Below are 26,338 nucleotides of genomic sequence, written 5' to 3'. Positions count from 1 at the left end.
AAACAGAAGTGAATGCACCATATACACCAGAGGCTGAGGGGGTAACTAATCTAATCATTCATCATGTATCATTCAACAGTTTTCTAATCTACCAAATATCTGTTTTACTAAGGTTTTTTGATTTTCCTCTGAGTTTTGCTCAGAGCCATCAGTATGAACTATTGTACCTTTACTGTTTTATAAATATTCTTGTACTAGCATCCGGATTAAAAAAAAAGAAAAAAATGGAACCTTACTAAACAGCTACAGAAATCATAATGCCTTACAGAATCTAGAGTGAAAATAAAAACACTACTCTGGTTGGTCTCAGGGACCAGGGACTTTGCGCTTAAAATAAATAAAATTATGAGGTCCCTCAAAAGACACTGGGGTCTAAGATGTATTCTCTATAATGATGCCAATTATAAATGGAGGAAGCAACATAGTGGTTATAATAGATTATCCGAAATGATTTTCCACGACGGTCCATCCATCTTTCTGGTTTCTTCCAACAACATTCCCTTATTTAAACCCCAGCATTGCATTTAAAGCTTTAAATGATTCGTTGTTTTTTCCTTGCCTTAAAAAATGCTAGTCATAACTAGCACTGCAATATAGTACCTATTACTGAAAGCATGTTTTTCCTCAAATCAAGCAGAACACCTTAAATCAGGCCACCAAAACTAATTTTACTGATGACGCCATTTTATTATTTCTTTCACTGCCATTTTAGTATTGTAGTTACCAAACGTTTTCTAGAGACTAAGCAGTGTGCTCTCAACTCTCTCTCCTGTAGTGTGAAATAATTTAGTGACAAATAAAATGTGTACTTCTTTTTTGATTTCTGCTAGTGCCATGCGTCCTTATATCAAAGGGGTAGGAAAGAACATCTCACTGTTACCCCTGCAGACCACGCCTCAATTCTCTGCACCGATGGCTGGCTCAGCAGTCTCGTGAGAAACTAGTTACTGGAAATCTGTCAGCACTGCAGGACAAATTTATAAAGCAAGGGGACCAAAGGGAGTGTCCCGTTCCCAAAAAGGCAGAGATTTCTCTCCAGGTACCATTAAGAAACCTCATTCAAAATGGAAGCAATGTGAAAAGGAAGAAAGGCACAAAGGAGTTATCGTAACAATCTTACAATATCTACAGCTGAACTAATTACTTAAGGGTTATCATTAACATAAAGTCAGACACAACAGCTCCCTTAAATTGAATATGGAAAATTATTTTATTCTTTTATATAGTTAAGAAGCCCATGTTCCCTCCCAATAAAACATTTACCATCCTCAGATTTTAACAGGTTTTTCCTGGAACACTCTCATGATTAACAGTATATTAAAAAAAAAAAAAAGGCAGTAATTAGCACATAACTAATCCCATCTACCCCATTCCCCATATTTTAATGCAGTCCCTCATTCTCAAATCCCCACTACTCACAATAACCACTACCGATGCTTTTTCCCTTTAGGATAATCTATCTGCCTACTTATTTTAGCATATAGCCCTCATATGTGTAAATACGTGTCTTTGCAGCTTTTTACAAACTGATTGTGTTACTGACTGGTATTTGTATATGTATTCTTCTACAATTTTAGAAATATAAAATGGCTACATCCTTAAATTTTGACCTAGTACAATCTAACTAAAAGCTTTTTCTTCTTTCCACCTCTCGTCCCCTTCAAATCTGGTGTCAAACTCAAAGCACTGAGCTACCTCTTCTGTTCTCAAACAAAATCAAACTGAATGGTTCTAAATGCTGTGTTCTCATCTCAAGGCAGAAAACCTGCAAATACCTGGCTCTTGCATATGCCTTGGGAGTTCTAATAATCTTTCTGCTTCAAGAAAAAGGCTGAAAGAAAAATCTTCCGCCCTCTATTTCAAGTGCTCAGTGTCTGTGTTAAGCAACGCCCCATGACTGAGGGACAACACCTGGTTCACAGGGACTTCAAAATACTGCCAGCACTGTAAATATGATAGCCAAGTTAAACCAGGATGTACATACTGTACCACAGCATGGGTGGGTTTAGTTACTGCAGCACTTTCACAATGGGATTTACTGTAACATTTTCATGGCAATTCGAAGTCTTTAAGAAAAACCCATACACAGAAAAAAGCCTTTCAAAAGTAGAATCTACTTTATTTTGCTCACACTCTGACCAGCCAAACAAAGCTACAGAGAAAGAAGGAAAAAGTCATGTTTATTTCAGTTTGAAAAATGATAAGCATTAGAAAGTATTATTCATGCACAATTGTATTGGAAGGAAAGGAAAAAAATTAGAGATTTAAAGTTATGCACTCATTTAAATAAACATGTAACAATCATCCACAAAAGAAAGAAAATAAATCTGGACCAATTAGTCTGCTATGTCAAAATATGTTAAAATAACCAGTTACTTAGTTAACAAAATAGGTGTTTCCAATATGGCAGCATTTCCCTTGGTAGGGGGGAGGGTGCGGGGGGGAATAGAGCAATCCTTTTTTACATGCTAGAAAGAATGCTATTTGTTAAATAGTTAAAATATGTCATGATCTTTAAATGCTGAATTTAAAATATTTGAAATATCTCCTGATCTTTAAAAATGGCGTTTTCATAGCACTATACTGATGCATTTCATAAGCTTAATTATTTAAATGACTTATGAATTATTAACTACCAATTGTTACAATTAAAAACGAGAAGAAGTCTGTGAAATGTGTCTGTTATATACTCATTTTAAATGATAATTGTAACATTATAATGTAATGCTTGGTGAAAAAGTATATAGTGAATAATTTCCTGCTGCAAACAAACAATCCATTTTAGAAAACGTATTATTTATTTTCATGTCTACTTTCTCGATTACATTTTAAACCTTGTAAAACTTTTTATACTCATACCATTATACCAGTCTGGTAAGGGCACACGAGAGACAAAAGGGTTCCATTTTTCTCCTATGACTGTACTCCACCCTTGCCAAGAAACTCTCTTGTAGCATAAGCATTATCTGCGTTATATTAACAAGTCACATGAGCTCTAGGACTTTAATATAAATGAAATACCAATTCCAGCTGCTGCCATTAGATATCAGAGATAGTTTTATTACAACATATCTGGAGCTAATTGTTGAAAAGGTCCCTTAGACATTTTCCATATATTAATTTATAGAGCTTAGTTGAACTCTGGTTCCCACCCACTTCAGACAAAGGAAAATAATTTGCAACACTGTACCAACTGCAAGGATAATTGAGCCATCTCCCACACAGGGTCAGTGGTGATGGTTTCCTCCATCTTTTCATGCATGTAAACCACACATTTCATTGTCTTTTATCTAAGGAATTGATTTCTTGCTATGCTGCTTCAGGAGACAGACTTCCTTAAAACGGGTTTTCTTTCTTAAAACAGAACTTTTTGGCCAAGCTGTGTCATTCTTTCAACAATTCTCATTCCTGAGCAGTACCCACATTCCCCAGATAACAAAAGAATGGGTGCAGGTGATGGCAAATGTACACTTTGATATATTTGAAGATTAATCTCTAAACTGAGCTAGTAATTTTCTACTGCCTTTAACTGTGGAGGCACATAAGTGGTCCCAGCATGGCACACTGGATTAACCCACTTTTCCCCCAAAGGCTGAATGTAATTTAAGGAAGAGAAAAACTCTACTTTCATTTTTGTTTCCAAAGACAAGCAAACAGAGCTACTAATTAGCATGCAGGCTCTGAATCCATACATCTGAGAGTAACAATCAGCTGGTACCCACCCAACTAGTCTAGGCCCATAAAATGTATATAAATGGTAATTCCCAACTGGTTCATATTACTCCAATTTTCAAAGTATAGCTTTATTTTTATATACTCCTGACCCAAAGAAAAAATTTGAATATGACTATGCAAGCCTATTTCACTGGCTTATTAAATAACTGATAAAAAAAATTGCCCCAAGCATATTACTTCATAAGCTGAAAGCTGAAAATATTTTATTAAAGATTTGTCAATTATGTCTTCTCTACTGTATTTGAAACCTTTCCCCACACTTGCCCCCCAAAAGAACAAAGTGTAATGTGCCTTCAAATAAATCATAAGTGCATTGGTAAGAAAAGAAGAAAGCTAGCAAGTTGTTCATTTTTTGCACCACAGCAAAAACTAAGAAACTCATTTAATTAACACTGTCCCTATTTTTGTTAAAAATTCTTCAGTATGTGTTTCATATTCTAGGTAAGAAAAAGAGGAATAAAGACACTCACATAAAGTGAAACTACTGCATTTCTGGCTATATTCAAACAAAAGCTATAACATGAAAGAGGATCTGTAAAAAGGCGACGTAACTAAAACCCAAAAGCCAACACCATGCTGCCCCACCCTAGAGCTGTTCTAAAGAATCATATTAGAAGGTAAAAGATATGGATCTTAAGATTTCCCTTGAATCAGAGAGCTATTCCTCAAAATGATCCTCCTGTTCTCATGGCTCCTCACTGAAAAATTTAAATAAGCCAAGGCAATACTACAGATACAAAGTATAAGAAAACCAAGGAAAACTGTTGAACTAATAGTAATCTTTTACCTTAACCATATATATTTTTAAATATAGGTTATCCTACCTGTAGATCACAGAACTGAAGAGTTACAAACCTGTTACCCTTGGCTGTAACCGCCACACTTCAAATGCCTGGTATTTAGGCTTACACAGCTGAAATCTTTCTGTATTAATGCTCAAGTTTTTTCATCTTAAAAAAAAAAACCACCCTGCAAGTCCTGAAATGGCTGAGACAGTGAAGAGTCCAGCAAGACAATGAGAGAACAGCTCCCCCTCCAGCAGCTGAAGACCACCATAAAGCATCTATAAAATTTTTCAGTGGTGCTATATTCAAATTCTAAGGAAAGCATCAGTCTGAAACCAGTAACTGATGGGAGTAACAGTTTATAGGTTACAGAGGATATTTTATTGTTAACGGACTGTACCATGTAAGATTTAAGAGGGGGGAGACATGACATGCAGGCAAAGGGAAAGATTATACTTTTTTTTTCCAAGCCACTGCAATTACTCTGATGTGAATTTTTGATGACTTCCGACATCTTGCATGGTTAATAATCGTTTCAGCTGTCATGTTAGGTTAATTTGGAAAATGCATTTGCTGCATTGTGATGCAGTGCTGTGGCCACAGATTGTAACACCAGTTGTGAAGCTATTCCCTTAACTGAGCAGCATGAATTTGCACATACCATGAGGCTGAAATAAATGGTAGTTAGATTTTATACAGCAACAGACAGCTTCTGCCATTTTAGATTTGCAGAAGATGATGAAACAACTTACACGTTCATTTATTTTAACTGCATATTAATTGGTATCGCTGCTCTTTCAAAAGAACAGAGATTCCCTATTGTTTTATCAGTTTGAGTTATTTAGTGGTTAAAAAATTAGATATTCTTTAACTTAACCACTGGGCTTAATCGTAGCTTTGAACTGAGGTTATTGCATTGTTGACATCTACAAACCAATGAAATTGTCATGACGTAGAAATACAGACTTTTTTAAACATATGCTTAGTTTAAATATCATATGGAAAAGTGGTAGTTAAACAGCATTATATATCTGTTCATGATTCACAGAAAAGGGTAAAATATGCTACTTAAAGATGAAGGGGATTTTTTTGGGTTTTTTTAAAGTTCTACTCTTTCATATACCTCTTAAACATCAAATTAAAAGTAAGAGGTTATGTAAAATACTAATATGTGTCTTTCAGAAATTAAATGCAGCAAGCCATCGTGCAATTACAAGAAGGGATATAAAACAGCAGAGATGAAACCATGCTAAAAGCCAGTCACCCGATGATTAAAGTCAGGCCAGTATATTCCAGCAGTCAGGTGATGGTGCCATCATTACAGTGCAGAAAGCCAGAGAAAAATCGAGAAACAAACCACCTCCATCTTAAAGAAAAAAATTAGAAGCACCAAAGAAATAAAGGAATGTATTTGCTAATACACAAAATACAGAACTACAGTGAAGTGCTGTACAAAAATGCGAGTGTACTATTATCAGACAGCTGTGCCACTCTCTCAAACTTCACATTTAATATACAGTACTGACTGCTGATTCCACTCCATCCACCCTTAATTTGTTGGGGAACATTTTAAAATTAAGAACTACTTCTTTGTAAAAGCTTTGGAACATAACACAGCACAAGTTATGTTACATTTCATGATTCAGAAATTTTACCCAAAGACAGACTTTGTAATTTACATACATATCTGGGATATCTCTATATCAGAGAGTTGTTTTTTTTAAAGCATAAAGAACTAATGAGGAAGCATTTTAACGTGTTAATACCACGTACATATGCAGCCTCAAACATCAATAAAGTCAATCAATTATTTCCATTGCTTTATTCATTAAAACAACACCTCATGGGTAACAGTGGGACATGAAGGGCTAGCAAGAATGGCAGTGCTAGAAAACTGTAGTTTATTTTTACGAAGTGAAAAAAGCCTGGGTCTCCAAGTTAATATTGTGCTACCTGGCCTGGTAGCTTTGCCACTTAATAGCTGTTATACTGTATTTGCAGGATGTGCTTTGTGACTCAGGCTTATCCATTTCAAAGACAATACTGGGCACCTTTCACTACAGCTCAGTCTTCACAATTCAGAACACTCCACAAGTGGCGATCAGTCTTTTCCAGGCAGTGTTTGAGCTTTGAAATTAGCAAATTTGAGCTTTAGCTCAGACTGTTGCAAAAAGAGACAATCCTAGGGGAGATTTTCCATTACCAGTGCAAGAAGCAAACCCTCCTTGTTTCTCACCAAATAAAGACTGCACAAAAAGATGAAGCCCTGTAGCAGTTGTCTCAAGAGTATAAACAGGTCCCAACATACTGCTGTTCTTAGAGGGAAATCCCTCTGTCAGTAAGTAGTTTCAGGAAAAGCTACTACTTATTACTACCTGCCCATGAGGAATGTAGGCAGAGTTCTTTTTGGGAGAGGCAGGAAAAGGAGAAGGATATATTTTTTAAATATATTGGTAGGTCTCATCTAGTTCAGGTTTGTCTCATCTTCATTCATAGTAATTCAGTAACAGAGAGAACCTGACAGTTGTGCACTCTTCAGCAACTCATCCATTCCCATGTAGGAGTGGGAAGGAATCAGCATCAAATTCTACAGCTTCCCCCTGATAATAGTGCTCTGTAATGGAAAGGTTTGCCACCTGCCTACCTCTAACTCTACATGATACATAGATGACTTAATATCACATGTATTGGGCACAAAGATTTGCTTTCACTTCCTAGCCACATGCATAAATAAGTAACATGTATTATTTAGACTGTAAGCTCTTTGGAGTAAGGAATGCCTTTTGCTCTACATTTATGTAGTGACTGCCTCTTGAAGCCATGCTGCTAGTTGGTGGCAGCAACTTTAATAAAAAAGAACTGTATACCAAGGTTTCCTATTTCCTGGTTACATGAGCTGCTGCAGACTCCACCCACAGCTGCAGAACTAGAGCACTAGAGCTAAGCTATGTATTACTAACAGTGTTTCATGTCTACCTCCTAGAGTGGCTAGAGAAAACCCCTCCCCATGTGACTCAAGGCAGTGTTGCCTTCCCAATTCTGCAGATAGCTTTAAGTAATAAGCTCTGTGGGATGTGAACTGTACCCATTCATCTCAAAGGGGTGTTAAAATCTGAAACCAATAGAGCCAAGAATTCTGACACTTGTGTTCTTTCGCTGGTCATCATTTTAGCAAGAATAGTCAGTCAGCATGCCTGTTCATCACTGTCATGCAGCAGTCATTAGAAAACAGCTATCAACAGTTCCTAGGCTAGGGGTAGGGGAAAGTTACAGAGAGTCTACTTCCCAATTAAATGTATCACATCCCTAATTAAAAATAAAATCAAATATGACACAAAAGGTTCTGGACAATGTTTTAAGATTTGTTCCCTATTAAATGTTAACCCGCCTATTAGACTGGTAGGAGAGAAGGGGTGTCTTCTTAACGAATTCAGTTGATTTAACCCTGTGAGCCAGAAAACCCTACGCTAGTCAGGTAGACTTAAACCAGTAAATGAACAGCCCACTCTATGCTTCAGTTTTACTTCCCAACTTCTTTTCTGCCTGCATGTGGACTGTTTGCATGTTCTCCCCCCACTGTCCCCCAGAAAGGACTTCTCCCTCAAACGTGTGCTTCTGTCTCTGGGGATAAAGGATATTTTCCTTCATTACAAAAAGAGAAAAAAAAAAGTGAAGATGCTAGCATAGCACCTCCTGCCTTGAATTCAAGTAAATCCCTAAAGCATCCTAAGGTAAAATCACCTGGACTTCCCAGCAACCTTCTGTTCATTTCTTTTAGTTGAGAAAGTCTTGTGTGGCAAAACAAGGATAAAAAGCACCCCATAATCTTCTCTTACATTAGCTCACATTTGAACTTCCCATATACTGTGACAGCTATTATCAATGAGCATTAGCCAGCAAAAACGGCAGAGACATTGCTGGCAGTCAGTTAAAACAGTAGTAGGCAGTTTCTTTCCTGAAACATCTTTCTTCCAGCTAATCCAATGCTGTAGCTACAAAGTACCTAAATAATGCACTATCATGCTGGTTTCTAGAGTGACTTCAACTTCAGACAGACAAGGGGCTGCATGTACCTCACATAGGTTGGGGGCTCCAGGCTGCACACAGTGGAGGCTGTATGCTGTGGGGGCCACTTGGTCTTCCAGCCTCGTACAGCCGCTCAAGCTCCCCCCACCACCATATGGGTGATCCTCCCTCTGAGACACATGAGCCATCCCCCATACCACCACCACCAGGCGGGCAATTCCTACCCCCTGCTGCTATTACATGAGCCATGTGAACCCCCTGCCAGTGCTGGTGCATGGGCAGCAAGCTCCATAGGCCTCCAGCCATAGTGCCCTGCCCCGGAGACCTTGGCCAGCACCGCCACAGCAACCAGAGCAATGGAAGCAGCAGTCACTGGTGGGAGAGAAGGGGACAAAGACCATGCATGCTAAACCTCTTGCAGGACGGATACAGTACACAAGGCCACCAGTTGGACACCCCTGACTTATGGGGTTGTCTCTTTCCCTGTCTTGGCCAAGTGGTGGAAACAGACTGCTACTAGTGACCTGCTAGATCTCCTTAGAAAGGTGGCAGGTCTTACACTTTGTATTGTTTACATTAGCAAATCTGCATAGAAACACTACTCGTCCATTTAGTTTGGACAGATCTGTAAGAGCCAATGGGTGCACGAGTTGCACCAAACAGATCAAAGTATCCAGCAGGGACAGGTGTCAAATAAAATCCATGCTAATGCCTTATTTTTACCTCATATAATTGTAGCAGGCCCAATTGGCACATGAATGTTGCAGAGAAAAAACTAAGTTGAGCTAAAGGTGTATAACCTGGCCCTCACCAGCTGGAGGGAAGACCAGGCTTAGCAAAGAAAGTGGGTGGGCCAAGAGGAAGAATGTGGCATGCCCAAAGTCTCAAAAGGAGTCAGCTACCAGACATAAGCCTAACGTGCAGTTACCAGTCCCAAACCAGCACCTAGTCCCCTACCCCTGGTCTCTCTTGCATAAAAAGCAGCAAAGGCAGCAATCAAGCTAGGAACCACTGACTTCTGGTGATGAAAATGTTTGCCCCGTAACATAGCTGAAAGGAGACCCAAGTTTAAGTACAATTTTCTCAGGGACCGTTAAAGTCTGTGCCAGACAAGATGGCATAGGGGTTAGTGCTGTTTGCACTAGGAAAGACGTCTATCAACAGGAGTTGGTGTGTTGCTTTTATGAACAGGCAGAGGTGGAGGAAAGGGACCTGAATGCTGTAAACTAGAGAGTGACAGCTACAAGTGGCAGAGAGGAGGAGGAAAACTCTCCCCCTTCCTAGGCTAGCAGCAAGGATTAGCACTAACACTAGCATTGCTGTTCCTGCCATCCACACCCCACACCCCAATTAGTGGTATCATTTGTCAGCCTGAATAGAGAACTTGCACTCAGTTCGGCAATTTGACAAAATGTCACTGAACTACCTCATGTCCATATTTATAGAAGAAGGGAAAGCTGGAACTGGTTTTAATTAGAGCCTTTTTAACAAAAGAACTGAGGGTATTACCCATGCTCTCACCATCAAATGATAATTGAGATGTAATCGTTTAAACAAAGAGCAACAAGTGTCCATTTATCCAAAGCTATTGTTAAATATCTACTAGGAGATTATTTTCAAAATTATAATGTTCCATGAATATTCAAACCACTTTCCATCTCCAGTATTAAAAGAATAATCACCTAATAAACACACACACGCAACTGCAAGCCAAACAGCTAGTTTGCCTTAGAATTCTAGGAGTGTTTTAAACATGCCAATGCTAATATAAAAGAAAAAAAAAAAGTCCAGCATTTCAACCATTAAAAACTGCCTGGAAATTTCTTTTCTGTACAGTGCTGGTGCATATTGAGAGTCTATAATTATGCAGAGGAACATTTTAATTTTTAATTCAGAATGCTAATGCCTTTATATATACACAAGCCCTGAATGTCAATCCTTCTTGCAGATGACTGCAAGTACTAATACAACCAAATTGGAATCTCTCTTACAAAAGTGCACTCTCACTGGGAGGTTAGGGACCGCACTTCGGAAATCAAATGAAGTCCACCTTAAAATAGCTCTTTTTATAAATTGTTACCTCAGCAGCGTAGTAGGAAAATTTTCCCAACCCAGAGATATATGAAAATACCACACAAGCTCATGAATCCGGCATGCCTGGGGCCAAGCACCTGCCAGAAATGTGAACATTCCGGATTTTTGAAACTGAAGCAGCAGCTGGTCCTGGAGGAGCAGCCACACGCGGAGTGGCAGCACAGGGTGGTAGATGGCTGTGGCAGCCACCACGTGCAAGCTTCCCCCTCTGCCACTCTGGGGCCCGCCATCGCTATTCCCCAACGAAATGTAGTTTTAAAAGTGCTGGATTTTCAATAATACTGGATTTTTTATATCTGGATTTATGAGGTTATACTGTAGTTGTATGATCTCTAATACACACACATGTGCACACAAGCACACTCACTCACTCAAGATTCAGTATTTTTCATTCTAGCCTCCAAATCTTTTAACAAAATTTCATAAGAAGTTAAATTCTTACACTCTTCAGTGCCTTAAACTCAAACATACGGATATCAAGTTAAACTAGGGCTTTCCAGGACCCAAATCATGTTAATGAATGTCAAACAACAAGTCCATTTTTCATCTCTTCTGACTCCTACCGATGGCTCACTGATGTCCTTAATCTACTAAGGGACCTGATTTAAGAGCACCCTTTAACACAGTCCAGCAATGAATTATTAACTTCAATAGAAGAAGCAAGGCATCAGCTACTAGCAATAATAGTCTTTCTGTGATGATTAACCAGAATGTAATTATTAATACCCCTACTTCTCTCACCGCCCACAGTATCCCTAAGTTTTCATCACACAGCACACACAAACAGATAAACAGAGAAGAGTTATGTTGTACAAACATTTCTTTAATGAAGCACTATTAAAGCTAGCTGAAGACTCTGACAACTAAAACTAGAGGGTCAAACTCACTATGGCATTATGCCAATTGCACACTGGACCAAAACTAAGCTCTACACAGCCAACAGCTTGCTAGATGCTTTACAGGCAAGCATGATGACACCGTCCTCAAGATGACAACTTTATAATTTAAATATAAAAGGATGAGATGCAACAAAAAACAGTGCGACTAAATGGTGAAAAAAATGTAAGTGCCATTAGGTCAGACCAATGGTCCATTTAGCCCAGCATCCCATCTCCAACAGTGGCAGGAATAGTTGCTTTGTGGTAAGAGTGCTGAATCAGGTAAACCTAGAGTGATCTATCCCCTCTTCATTACCCTTGCTGACATCCACCATCTTTTGTTTAAAGATATCAGAGAATAAAACTATTAATTAGCATGTTATCTTTGTTTCTTTGTCTCAAAATGCGTTTGGATTTTTTTTTTTTAGTGGAGTGGGGAAGGGAAGGGGCTACTACTAAAGGATAACCCAGCATATAGTTTAACACTTTATACAAGGAGAGTACTAGGGTATGCAAGATCTCTGGAAGAAATGTTTTATTTCAGCCTCGTCCTGCAGAAACTATTTATTAACTGTCCCCAGTTCAAGCTGGATTCACCAGGATATACTATGATTCAAATACTTCTGTGAAAAAGATAATCATTATACCAAAGGATTCCAATATGTCACTTCTATATCCAACCTGAATTTCACAAACAAGCTCACTTGGAATCAGTATTAATATACGGGTGGGTTTAATTTTAGAATCAGTTCTTTTCCAGTTTTTACACTGTGATCAGAATCCAAGTGCCTCCCAATACCATGCTGAATTATCCATGACTTGTTGTTTGCTCTCTCACCCTCTCCAGAGAGAAGAGCCACTCAGTGGTAATGGTAACGGTAACGGTAACGGTAACTACACCTGCCAAATATTTCTAATGACTGAGGAGGGAGATTCCAATTCATTTTGGCACAAAGTCCTCCCCGTAGAAGGCAACCTTACCATGTCTGCTGAATAATGCCATAAGATTGCTATGCAATCATATGTGGCAACATTAACAGTTTAAAGAAACCTACTTTTATCACTGTTCTGTCTCTCACCATTTTTAGACAGACGTGATACCACAATCAGAAAATGCAGAAGACCCCCAACTAGGGGTGCACCGATAGAGATTTTGGGGGCCAATATCAATAGCTGATATTTAAGAAGGCATATCAGCTGATACCAATCTGATTTCCAATACAGCTGCCTCTAGCTAGTAAGTCCCGTGTGGTGGAAGAGGAGGGGGGAGGGAAGGGGCATAGAGAGCAGATCAATTCCCCCTGTGGTGAAGGAAGGAGCAAGGGCAGGTGCTGCCCAGCCAAGGGGAAGGAGGGGGGGCAGGTGCAGGAGGGAGCTGTGGCTCGTCAGGGCCAGCTCCCGCTGCTGCTTGCACCCTGGGAGGGCATGGGGGGGTGCCCCCTGGATCTGCGTGGCATGAAGAAGGGCAGGCTGCAGACAGGGCTGCACAGGGCTCTTCTCGGCAAGGGCTGGGCTTGGAGCAGGTGCCGGCAGCACTGGAAGGATGCTGAATCCACCCCAAATTTCGCTGTCGCTCCACTCCCAGAGCTGCCACCAGCCACCTGGCGCAGCCCCAGCTCTTCCCGGTGGGTGGGTGGAGGTGGGGCATTGAGCTGGGGCTGTGCCAGGTGGCTGGCGGTGGTGGCACTGGGAGTGGAGCGGCAGCAAAATTTGGGGTGGATGCTGCATCCTCCCAGCACTGCCGGTGCCTGCTCTGAGCCCAGCCCCCAGCAAAAAGAGCCCCACGCAGTGCCATCTGCAGCCGGCCCACCCCACCCCACACAGACCTGGCAGGTACATCCCTCCACCCCCCGTGCCCTCCCAGAGTGTAAGCAGCAGCAGGAGCTGCCCCGATGAGCTGCAGCTCCCTCCTGTACCCAACCCACCCCCCGTTTGTCAGCACCTGGCTCTGCTCCCTCTGTCACTGTGGGAGGTGTTGATCTGCTACCCCCACACACCCTTTCCCCTTTCTATCACACCAGACTCACCAGCTGGAGGCAGCTCTCCATGCTGCCAGCTGTGCTTCTCACTGCCCGAGTGCCGCTCTGCAGCTGTGAGCAGCATGGGCATTTACTGGCCAAATTATCAGCCCCATCAGGCCGATATCCAATACAGCCAGTTTTTTTAGATCAGACCTCTACCCCCAACAAAACCAATCTGTTATCTTTAATATTAAGCAAGTAGTCTAGAACAAGGAGGCTCAATGCCCAGCCTATAGGACAAATCCGGTCCACAGAGCCATCTGGCCCCTGGGTTCCCCATAGGTCAGTGGGGGAACAGTGGTGGCATTAACTGCCACTCCCCGCTGCCAAATTTCCAGAACTGTGGGGAGCCTGGAGGGCCAGACTGAATGGCCCTGCACACTACTACATCAGATATGTAAGGCTGGGGTAATGCAGAGGCCAATCCTGGTGCAAACACGCCACGGTAAGACAACATGGGGCTCAACCTGGGCATACAAGGCCCAACCCTGTATGCTAACACCATAAGGGATCTAGCTTATAGGAATAAAAGGTTGAGTATCACTGGTTTAGAAAGTGCTTTCTAAACCTAGTGGAAATCCTTGTTTTCTTCCCTGTGCCCAGTCAAGTACTGCCTTCTTTGGACTGACATGGCTCAAGTAGGATATCAGCTTCTATAAAGGAAATTAAAATATGTCTCCTGGGTTTGAGCAAAAAAAGACAGGGAGAAGATCAATGATTCTCCCTTCCCTTGAATCCTTTAAAAAAAAAAAGTTAGGGATATCAAATTTTAGGGTGAAGAGGTTTTCATCTGAAGTTACAACACCAGGGACTTAATTATTAGTAGCAATTCTCTTGCATGAACATGTGTCTAGTTTTCCCCATTCCACCATCATTTCTAGGCCTTTTCCCCTCTAGCTGCATCTTTGATGAAAAGCTAAATGGTACCACTGCATCAAGACTTAGTAGCTCTTTCTAAAAGACATAGGCAAGGAGTAGGACAGGTAGGGGCTAGTGAGGGTAACAGCAGATTTGAGAGGCAACAAAAACGTAAGACTCCATTCTATCAACAGATATGGTACAGGGTCACAATGCTGTGTCTTGTAAGGCCAAGTGCTGTACTTGTGCTAACACTCTTCTAGAAGGAAGAAATGCCAACAGAAAGGTAAAACCCAAGAAAATGACCATAGTACACAGGTAAAGAAGCAAATATGGAACATTTGTCATTCCAAATCCTCCTTACCTCTTCCCTCCTCCTCTCCATCACCAATGAAGATAACAGAAGTCCACAGAAAATTGAGTTGCAAGATGTCAGATTAGAAGAAGAAAAAGAACGCATTCCAGACCGATGAGGAGAATACACACAGGCTTTCATCTCATGCAGTGTGCATAGCTACACGAAATAGGGATTAGTCTTTCACAAAAAGGACAACCTTTTCAAGTGTACTGATAAAGAGAATCTCTCTCAAGAAGGGACACAGGCTGGCTTAGAGGAATGGCAAAAGAACAGACAGTCTTTCAAGCAGAGGTCATCAGTTCAAAGGCAAACTAGATCAGTAGTGACTAAAAGCTATTTACATCTAAATGCCAGTCAGTGGTTTAAGCAAAGTGTGTTACCAGCCCTGTTTCAACTCCTGCTGAACAAGTGTTCATGTCCCAAAACCATCACAGAAAGTGACCTTCATGGACATCTCTTGGCTTTCAGAAGGAAGACCAAGAACTCAACAGGAATGTTAAGAATGACTAGTAAGGACTGAGGAGCGACAGTAGAGTACAGAAAGCTGCCTTGCTTCACTGACTGTATTGTGTTTGTCTATAGATAAATTGATTGTTTTATTCTCTAGGACTGTCAAGCCACTGCCCACAGCAACTGCAACTATCGGTACAAACAGGATGTATGCACAATTGTTTTTTGGTAATTATACACATTAACCAAAGTGCTGTATTTAGAAAGACATCCGTTTTATATCTGAACAGGGGCATGAAATAACAGCACATGGCTCAAGTGAAACGTTCATATCTTAAGTTAATTTTCCATGAAAATATATTATTTCACTTTAGTTTTATATAACTTAGGTGTTCAAACAAACTCACTAAATACCACTTACACTTTTCTCACTGTTTGCCAAAGAAGACTACAGCTATTATTCAAGGCCTTGTTATATTCAAGGGTGAATGTCCATTTTACTGATTTAATTTATGCTAATAGACCCAATACATCAACGAATGGCAGGTGACCTGACCAATTAATGGCAGGATACTGGGCCAACTACTTGACCCTCTGCCTCAAGACACCTATGTGTCATAATGCCTATAATTTGAACATCTGAACCAATTGCTGAATATTGATGTATATCAGACATAGCTTACAGAGTTGGAAGCAAAACTAAAACTCCTATGTAATGCTTAATACTCAGAGATGCATCTAATATTATGGCAGATTTAACTCCAATAACCAGCTAGGACCTCTCTTATGCATCCCGAAGTTGTCTTTACAGACCATTAATAGCCACGCAGCAGTGTGTTGTACAATTCAAAGGCACTCACCTAAAAGATGGCTTTCAAATCATTTCCTGACAGAGGCTGGCTGACACTTTACATTGTGTTTGGGTCAATTTACGCTCTGTACAATTAACAAAGCCAACATTTCTTGTGGACTGTCACACATGTATAATAGGGATGCAAACATAAAGATTTTTTGACCCCATAGCAATGGCCGATTATTAACCAGTCATATCGGCCAATACCGATCTAATTGCCCATATGTAGCCCAGCAACTGGGAGAGCAGTGTCCAGCTGGTAAGTCTGTTGGGGGGGAAGCACGAGGGGAGGAAAGGGACATGGGGGCCAGATGGAGGACCTTCCACAGTGAGGAAAGGATTGGGGCTGGGGCTAGGGCTGGGACAGGAACAGGTGCTGCACAGCTGGGGCGAGGAAGGGTGCAGGACTGAGCTGCGGTTTGTCCGGGAGGCTTGATGGGGTGGAGGGAGAGGGGGAGAGCTCCCGTTGCTGCAAGAGCCTCCGGGGTGGCACAGGGGGCATGTGCCTCCTGGATCTGTGCATGGGGCAAGGGCAGGTTGCCACTGTGCACACACAGCTGGAGGCTACATCAGACTCTTCCTGGTGGGGGAGCTGCACTTGGGCAGGCGGGGTCGGGGCAGGCGGCAGCAGTCCGGGGGGGGGGGGGGATTACAGGGGGGCTACAGCCACCCCAAAATTCTCCATAGCCCCCCCTCCCAGCACCACCACCACTCACCCCAAGCCCAGCTCAGACCCAGCCCCAGCCCCCTGCTAGGAAGAGCCCGACAGCCTCCAGCCCTGAACGTGCAGCAGACAGCCCACTTATGCCCTGTGTGCAGATCCAGAGGGCACATGCCCCGCATGCCTCCCCCGGGGGTGCATGCAACAGTGGGAGCCACCACACTCCCCCTGGATGAGCTGCAGCTCCATCCCATGCCTTGCCCCACCCCAGCTGTGTAGTGCCTACCCTGCCCCATCCAGAGCCCCAGCCAGATATCAGTCCCCACCCCATGCCCCTTTCTGCCTACACACCCCTTCCCCCCTACACACTTACGGGCCAAAAACTGCCCTCCAAACTGCCAGGCTGAGCTCCTGACCACGTGCATGCCCACAGCATGTACTGGCGACATTATTGGCCACATCAGCCAAAAAGAGCTGAATGCCAACAATGTCGATTTTCCTTTCATCAGTGCCGATACAATTTGGACAAATGTATCAGTACAGTCGAGTTGCATCTTACATGTATTTAACTTTCGCGAATTCAGCTATATGCGCTCGGCTGCTGGGGCTGGCCGCCGGGTGCCAGGCAGGGCACGGCACAAAGTACGACACCACGTGGTACTGCCTGCACACGCCACCATGGCTGGGGGGCAGCAGCTTGCTCACACTCAGCTGGCTGCCCTGGCGGGATGACACAGTGGAGGACAAGAGGGGTTAAGGAATGCAGGGCCATTTCAACTATACGTGATTTTTGCCTTACGCGCCAACTTCAGCATGTAATCCTCACGTAAGATACGACTCCACTGTACAACTCTAATATATAATTCACTTCTGTGGTCATTACAAAGCAGATCATCACATTTTCATGGAAGCAGTAGTAGAAGCCAATCCAAAATGTAATATAGGCAGTTCTCGACTTACAATGTTTTGAGTTACAACATTTTACACTTACAACGTTTATAAATTGACACCATTTCAACTTTATGACGTCAGTTTTGACTTTACAATGCTCGATCCAATGCAACACCATGCCAGTGAACAAGTTCGCTCCATCACTCATCTCCCTGGAGAACATCTGTCCAAATTTCCTTGGACGCTTTCTTTAAGAAAACAGACAAGACTCCAGAAAAACCTCCAGCCTGAGAAGACTTCAGCCAAGAGCCCTTCAAAAAGTCCAGCAAAGTCACCTCAAAGAAATCCTTCCAAATCAATATGATTGCTATTTACAGTATAAAATACATTAATGTAGCTATACTACTCATCTATAAATTGATTGAGTACAAAATTCTGGGGTATTTTTTTAGTGAAAATAGGGTATCGAGCCTTGGTTCAGGAACTAATCCCCTATTTATAACATTGTTTCTTATGAGAAAATTGATTCCGAGTTATAACGTTTCGTCTTAAGATGCGGTTTTCAGGAACCAATTGTGTCATAAGTCCAAGGACTGCCTGTACAGTAATCATACACTGTTTTTGAACAAGGCCGTGCTGGCAATATTAACTTTTGCATCTAGGAGCATGGATGTGCTGCTGTGTTAACATTAAAGGAAGGAAATACTTTATTTCCTTTTACAATTTCTTCAGTAATATTTGCAGTAGCCAGTTTGACCAGCTGCTGAAGTCAACACTCCAAAAATAACAGTCAGCCCAAATCCTCTGGTATCAGCAAGGGCCTTTCGTGTGCGTATATAGGCTCTCTCAACAGATTCTCTTGGCTATCTAATTTGAGAATTTCAGGTATTAAGTGTTCAAGAAACGCAATCAAACCCTGTACCTTCCAAGCCTACTGGGACACCTATTAATTTATCTTCCTATAGAGAAAGAGAGTTTAACATTTCCCACAATTGCAAGTACCTAAAAAGTAGAGCAAGGCAACTTAAATTGGCACTCCAATTACTTTAAGCCTATAAATAGTAGTTGCCACAGTATAAATTAAATAGTTACACACTAATGTCCTTCCTCTTTTCTATTTTTTAAAACTAAACTCTGATTAAGTCAGGTACTCGGGGACTATGCCATGTCAGAGTCAATGAAGAAACTATAAAAGTGTGCTTAAGCTACAGGCCATTTCTATAAACAAAGATGGGCTAACAAACTCAAGAACAATTTATCAGAGTCTCTTCTCCATTCCATATGAAAATACAAGAGAAACTCTCGCCTCCAAATTTTTGCAGTCTATTTTACAACTCTAAAGATCAAACAGCCAACTTTATAATCAAACCCCAGTAAGGAAGGGCACACCAGCAGCAGCAGCAACAGCAGGAGTGGGCACTGGGGCTGCTCTTTGTTGCCATGTGCAGTGCTGGCCGAAATTGTGCGCTACCAGCAGCAGCGCCTGCACCTGCACTGGGCATGAGTACCCCGAGCACTCCTGCCAGCAGCTCATGCTGCCACCACCAACGGGGGGGAGCATGTTGAGGATCCTCACACACCCCACCCTACAAACCACACACACCCACACTCCACCCCACAACCCCCACCCCCCACAGACACATCTCAAAGGTCAGGGGCAGGATATTCAGTCCCCAGACAATGACCAGGGGGAAGAGCACCTGTCAAGGACCTTGATGATCCTCAACAGCTCGCCAAAACTCTAGCCTAAATAATTGCCTGCCCTGCCTTATATTCTTTAGCAGAAAGTTTGGCCAATGTCAAGGGCTATCTCTACATAGAATAGGTTGACTGAATCTTTTCCCTAAAATACTAAATCTTCAGTCAAGAGATGTGGGGAAGAGAAAGGGTGGGATATCTGCAGATAGCAGATTCTCCCTAATATGAAAAAAGTAAGTTTTATCACAGAAGTTTGTCAGCATAAGTTTCATTTGATAGTATCACCAGCTCAAATTGCCATTCACTTTAGAGTCTGAACAATTGCTATTAAGTCCCACTGGGAGAAAGCCATAGCTTTTTGGCAAGCATAAGTTGCTCATTTCTTTGTAAAAAGATATAGTCTAACAGGTGATAACCCTACCTTATAAAATCCTACAATTTAATGGAAAGATGAAACAGCAGGAAATGGACTGCAATAAGTCTTGACTTAGAAATCTGAGCGAGAGAGATTCAATAAAACCTAGGATAGCTACACAAGAGGAAACTCTTGGCTCCTGAGCTTTCAATATAAAGAATCCCCCACACTGTTTTTCCGGGCTTGGGTACAATACATAGCTGTGGTCTGAGCTGCTGATAGCTGAACAATAATCTCCTTTAATTTTCTGTATTTACTTCTTACATGAACATCTTACATGAACACACTGTTGAAGATTCATAGTGATCACCATCTTTTAAGACAGTTGTAAGAAACAGCTATGCTCTTTTTGCAGAAATATTACCAACTGTCACCCCAAATGTAAGCACATCACTATTAAAAACAAAGGTGCATACAAGTCACACGTTGGCACAGCTGGTGACTGCTTTCAGAAGGCATGCTTCTTTGTGAAAAGGAGGCAGAGATGTTGAGAGAGAAACCATCTGAAAAATACTGCATTTGGCTAACTGCTCGTGTCAAAAAAAACCAACACACACATACATATATAAATATATATATATATATACACATACATATACACATACATGCACACACACATAAGCACAGGGCCATCGGGGGGGGAGGGGGTGCCAATCGAGGTCTAGTAGACCTGATCAGATCCTTCACAGACTGATCAAAAATGCAATGGTTTCAAGCTCCAGAGGAGAAAGTATACCAGTTGTTGAACACCAGACCCAAGAAGAGTTATGGGAAGAAAAAATTAAACTGTTTTTCTGGGCAACGCTACTAACCTTTAAATTTAAATGATCTAAAAATTGTGACTATAAGGGAGGCAGGGAGGAGATACAACAAAAATGTCTACATTTAATAATACTGCTATAATTCAAGAAATGCCAACTCAGAGTTCAGATACTGTGCATCTTAAGGCTAAGTACAGACAGTCAAAAAGTCTGAGGCTGAATTGATTCAGTCCTTTCAGGTTAGTTTAAACTACAGAGATTGAACTGATAAGCAAATGAACACACATTCACTTTTGATTTGGGAAATGCAGCCACACACCTGCAGTGGCTCAAACCAGAAGATGGACCGGAGGGGGGGGGAGCAATAGGGCATGCCTGCCAGCCAGTGCCAAAGGGGAGGGAAGACAGAAGCCCTCTAAGACTCCCCCCATCCCCTTCCTAGCTGGACAGGGCATAGCCAGGCCCCAAACCGTGCTCTGCCTGGCCAGGTGGAGGCAGGGCAGAGGAAGAAAGGTATTGAATTCATAAAAGCTTGAACAAAAATTGTTCTTTCTGTGAAAAACTATAAACACAACATGGGCTGCATGTTTGCTTACTCTTCCTGCTGCCCCCCATTAGGATCTGCAGTCCAGAATCAGCATTGCTCCTTACTTCCTCTTCCTGCTTCCAGGTGCCTTTGGAATTGTAGTACACAGTCACAGCTAGCATTAAGTGAGCCAGCAGGACAGCTCTGTACTCAAGGGAAAGTAAGTTTAACACCCCTGTCCTGCTCCCAGACCCCAGCCAAGGTTTGCTTGGTAGGAGGGAGGGAGTGGCAGTGAGCCAGCCGGAGGGGGCAGGCAGTAAGCCAGCCTTCATTGCTCTAGCTAGGGGACCAACCCTGTTCTCTGGGACAGATAGTACAGCCAAGCCCAGGGCTGCAGAGCATGCTGGGTGACTGTGATTTAAATTGAGCCAGGAAGGGGTCTGGAACAGAAATTTCATAAACTGGTTTGACCTAAATCAGTTCAGTCTGATAATACATTCAACCAGGTTTACTTTACAACAGTTTCAGCCATTTTGAAGCTGGTTTATGTGCACTGAACTTCTGCTCTATTACAGGTTTAAAAGAGTTTCTGATCACTTAAACCGGTTTATGTGCAACTTCTGTCCTTAGTCTAAGAGTCCAATTTGAAGCATTTCACATCATGATAGCTCCTAAAACAAAATATTTTTTTCCCACCTTTGCCATGATGCCTAGTTTTCACTTACCAATGGTGGTCTTTTATTTTAGGGACCCTTCTAACATGCAGAGGTTAACAAATAACAAAACAAGGAAACTCTTTTCAAACCAAACCACATACTCTTGGATGGACACATTATATTATAAAATACAAGATTTCAACATTCTGGCATTGAGCCAACAGCTTAATGGATATTCAGACACTAAATAAGGAAATAGTTCTGCATTAAGCCTACAAATAAGTCAACAATCAATACTTCAGTATTACAGCAAAATATGATGCACCCTTTCACATTGCTTCTTGCCTAATCCTTCTCTTTGTCAAGCTCAGCTTCAAACAAAAACAACGCCAAAAAGAATATCAGGTAAGGACTGAAATACAACTTATTTTCAAAAACACCAAATAGATTTATCTTAAGTTCATAACCCCAATGGTCCTCTTGTACTGCACAGAAATTTTTTATCCTGTACCTGCAGGGCAGTATAAGCTAAAGAAATAAAAAAAGATAGGACTTCAAACTGTAAATTAAACTGGAGGTTCATCAAGCCAAAACCCAAGCAAAGGTGGTTTAAGTGCTTTGTTCAGGCTCTGTCTCTGAAATAAAACAATACCTCAAGTAAAAGAAAGGAAAAGTAAACTTTGCATCAAGCATTATAAAATCTGTTACAATTCTGTAACACAGATACAATTACAGTTCTGCTCCCCCAGCCCCTCCCATGGCTGCCCCACCCACCCCAGCTCCCGGCCCTTTAAACAAAACCCGGCACTCACTGGATGCTGCCAGGTGGAGGGGGTGATCCCCGCTGCCCCCTACTGCATGGAGGGCTCTGCACAAGCCCCCCCAACCATCCCCCCACTGCCCCAGCCACCCCATGACTGCCCTACCCACCCCAGCTCTGGCCCTTTAAGAAAAAAACCCCAAAAAATCCCTGACACACACTGGCTGCTGTAGCAGCCTCAAGGCTTCAGGGGCCTCATGCAGAGCCCCCCACACAGTGCAGGGCAGTGGAGGGCAGCGGGGATCGTCCCACACCAGGCAGGAACTGGTGAGTAGGGGCTTTTTTTTTTTCCAAAGTGCCAGGAACTGGGGTGGGTGGGGCAGCCATTGCCAGGGCTGAGAGAGTGGGCAGGGGATGAGCCTGTGTGATTTGGAGATTCAGCAGCAATGTGTGGAGGAGGACGGTAGATGGCATGTGAGGGGGTGTGGGTGTGGGGTGTGCACAGTAGGTATGTATGGCAGTGCAAGGGGGTGTGTGGGTACATGCATATGGTGGGGTGTAGGTATGGGACCCCCCCCCCATGAACATCCGCCCTCCCTCATTGCTCACAGCCCCTGCCAGCAACAGCAGCAGGTGAGATCTTGGGGTGCTCACAGCCCACAGCAGGCAGAGCCCCTGCCAGCCCAGACTCCACACTCCTGATGCTTCTCACCATAGGGCACGAGCGTAGGCAGCACCAGGAGTGCACAGCCTTTCTTCTGCTGCTTCCCTACCTTCCTGCCTGCCAGTCTGGCATCACACAGTTCCCAGCTGCATGGCCAGTACCATAAGACACAGTAGGAGCCAGCCCGGCCTGGCTGGCACCGCACAAAGATAGCCAGGAATTCCAAGCCCAGGCCAGCTCCTGCTGCATCCTGTGGTCCTGGTCACGCAAACAGGAACTACGTGGTGCCAGAATGGCAGGGGGATGAAGAGATGTGGCAGCAGGAGGTGGAAAGGTGGGGAAATGGCAGTGGCAGCAGCAGAAGACAGGGGGAAGTGGCAGAGAGCAGGCAGGTGGGAGCACAGTGACAGTGGAGTGGAGCATGGGGCCCACACCAGTGCCATGGAACCGGGACAGGAAGGTGTACAGAACCTAGGCTGGCAGGGGCTATATGGAGCTGGGCTGAGCTGTGCCAGCAGCAGGTGGGGTGGGGAAGCCAGCCTGGCTCCATAGAGCCCCTGCCACCTTGGGTTCCAGACTGTGTTCCTGCCACCCCAACCTGGGCCCCTGCATGGGCCCTGCACTCCCACCCACCCGTCACTGGGCTCCCACCCACCCGCTCACTGCCACCTCCACCCCTCCCCACCTACCACCACTGCCACCAATGCATGGCTGGAACCACAGGATGCAACAGGAGTCAGCCCTGCCCCAAGGACTTGGGTGATCACCAGCAGTCTTTCCCTTCACCCTTGCCCCTGCTTCTTAGCTGAGTTTTACTCCCGGATGGAGGGAGAGCGAGGGAACAGCCCCAGGCCAGAAGCGGCTTCCCATTGCAGGCTGGGGGTGGGATGGGGCTGGGTGGTTCTTGCTGCTGTGGCTGCTGGGCCTTGCTGCCAGCTCCTCTCGCCAGCTCCTCCTGGGTCCTGCTGCCACTGGGACATTAGACAGGAAGCCATGGGCAGATGACTTTCTAAACTTTTTAAGGGACCCATGGGCTGGTACAATGGCCAGATGGGCTGGATCCAGCCTGTGAGCCATATTCTGCCTGCCCCTGGTATTACAAAACTGTTTATGTTAGCTTGGAGAAGCTTTTCTTTGGAGGTATGATGGGTTAAACCATGTTTTTCCAGAAGAAATTGTGGCAGTTATTAAACCAACACTGTGCAACATCACTGAGAAAGCAGCAGTATAGTCAAAGAGATCATTAATATTTCTACAGGCTCATTTAATCCACCATGGAAATTAACTTCACCATCAAGGGGCCAAGAATAACCAACAGCTCAGGCAAGCCACTTACTGAATTCTCTGTTTTCTTGCTCAAGTTTACTAGGTCTATGTGCTTCTGGTTCATCTATATAGGGAAACAGCGTGAAATAGTTGTTCTGAACTAGCTTCATAAGCAAACAGAAACACTCAGTGGGTGTGTCTATATTTGTATTTGAGCACAACTAAATTTAAGACGCATTAAGCTAATTTGCATTAAGAGATTTTTGGCAGGGGTCTACATGTGCAGGGCTTGATACTAAAGGTAGTACACCTGGTACTAAAGTTAGTACTGTGTGCCCCTAGTGACTGAGCAGACCCAGCACTGAAGTCAGTGCCGGGTCACATCTACACATGCGTTAATGTGCTTTACCTAATCATGCCTAAATTTGATACCTGCAAATGCAGGTATCAAATTTAGGCAAAATTAGCCTAGTTTTGCCATTTTTAATGTGCATTAAGGGCACACACGTGACGACGCATGCCCGTAATGCACATTAAATTAGGCTAATGAGCATTAACACATGTCGTGTAGTTTAACACACCCAGTGTGCTATACAAGTGTCTACATGGGCAGTTAAAATGACATTTTTTCTGTGTTTTCAATTCACACCCTACCTGATTTCACAATAGCTTCTCCTGTAGACAAACCCAAATCCTTTTTCTCACCAAATTCCTCCTGCAGAACTTTGGGAGTTACATAATCACACAAGCAACTGTGACACTTGCATAAGTATTCTGGATATGTGTACCATAGACGCTTCAGCCTGGAGAAATATATGTTCAGGGGTGACATGGTGGCAGCCAATAAAAAGTGTGCATCAGGATCTGGGGGAACACCTGTTCACCAGAGCACCCCAAGGGATGACAAGGTCCAACGGTCACAAACTCCTATGAGACCATTTTATGCTGGACATAAGGAAAAACTTCTTTACTATATGATCTCTCAAGACCCAGAACAGGCTACCCCAAGAGGTGATGCCAGCACCTACTCTGGACACTTTCAAGAAACATTTGGATGCTTATCTTCCTGGGATCATTTGACCCTAGCGGACTTCCGACCCTTGGGCAGGGGGTTGGACCCGATGATCTTACAAGGTCCCTTCCAGCCCTAATGTCTATGAAATCTATGAAACAATGACCTCATATTTTTAGAAAGGATGGTTGTAAAACAGTTGACAGTAGGAAGTTTCTTCCCCATATTTCACTATAAATATTTAGGAACCTACTAAATTTGAGGTGGTGCCTGCTGATTTTACAGGAAGAATGCAGGACATGGCAGCTAATTTGCGGGCAGAAAACAGGATCTGACAGCCATTTCACAGGTGGAGCACAGTGGGCAGGGGTCCCCCATGCCTGACTGGCCAAGGGCCCCAGTGACCCCACTCCTCACTGGTGATTGGCTGTGAGGGCTGTCCATTATGTGGTCCTACCCCTCTCATCACCAACTGGTGGAGATGGATGAGGCCACATGACAGGCAGCCCTCACAGCAAATTAGCAGTGATGGGCAGGGCAGCGGTCATCTTCTCAGAAGCCCCATTCCCTCCCAGCCGGCTGCCACAGCACCCTGAGGACTGCTGGCCATCATTTTATTTTTAGTAAATTTCTTCCCCCTCCCCACCCTGGATTTCACGGGTAATGCCAGATTTTGCAAAACTGCAATTTCAGTAGGTTTCTACAAATAGGACAGAATGCCTTACGGCCCAGGTAACAGGACACAAGAGAACAAGAAAGATTTCTATATTGTTTTTATAAAAAGTACTAGCCAATTGCCCATCAAGAATGACCAGGAGGGGGGGATGGAGCAGTGTCACGCAATGCCCCATGCTGCTGCCACTCCACCTCTGGTCCTGTTCCCCCACCCCCAGCCCCTTAGCCCCTGCCATCACTGGGGGGAGTGGGGGAAAGATGGAGCCCCACTTCCACCCCCACCCCCACTTCTCAT

The 26,338-nt window shown here is 43.3% G+C and overlaps 1 protein-coding gene across 5 annotated transcripts in view; it reads right to left on the bottom strand.

The window, feature by feature from the left end:
- NUP93 (nucleoporin 93) overlaps positions 1–26,338 on the bottom strand; it is a 152,148-nt gene that overhangs the window by 62,662 nt on the left and 63,148 nt on the right. Inside the window, exon 1 of one of the 5 annotated variants that reach the window (XM_090062181.1) lies at positions 4,591–4,736. The exons of 3 other annotated variants lie outside the window; for them this stretch is intronic. The gene's annotated coding sequence lies outside the window, so the exon portion shown is untranslated. One more of the 5 variants, XM_090062180.1, reaches the window with a different exon arrangement.

This window comes from Crocodylus siamensis, chromosome 9, assembly GCF_052110815.1.
Source record: "Crocodylus siamensis isolate JL-2025a chromosome 9, ASM5211081v1, whole genome shotgun sequence".
Taxonomy (NCBI): Eukaryota; Metazoa; Chordata; order Crocodylia; family Crocodylidae; genus Crocodylus; species Crocodylus siamensis.
Note: the sequence above shows the minus strand (reverse complement) of the source record. Positions and strands in the feature narration are given on the sequence as shown.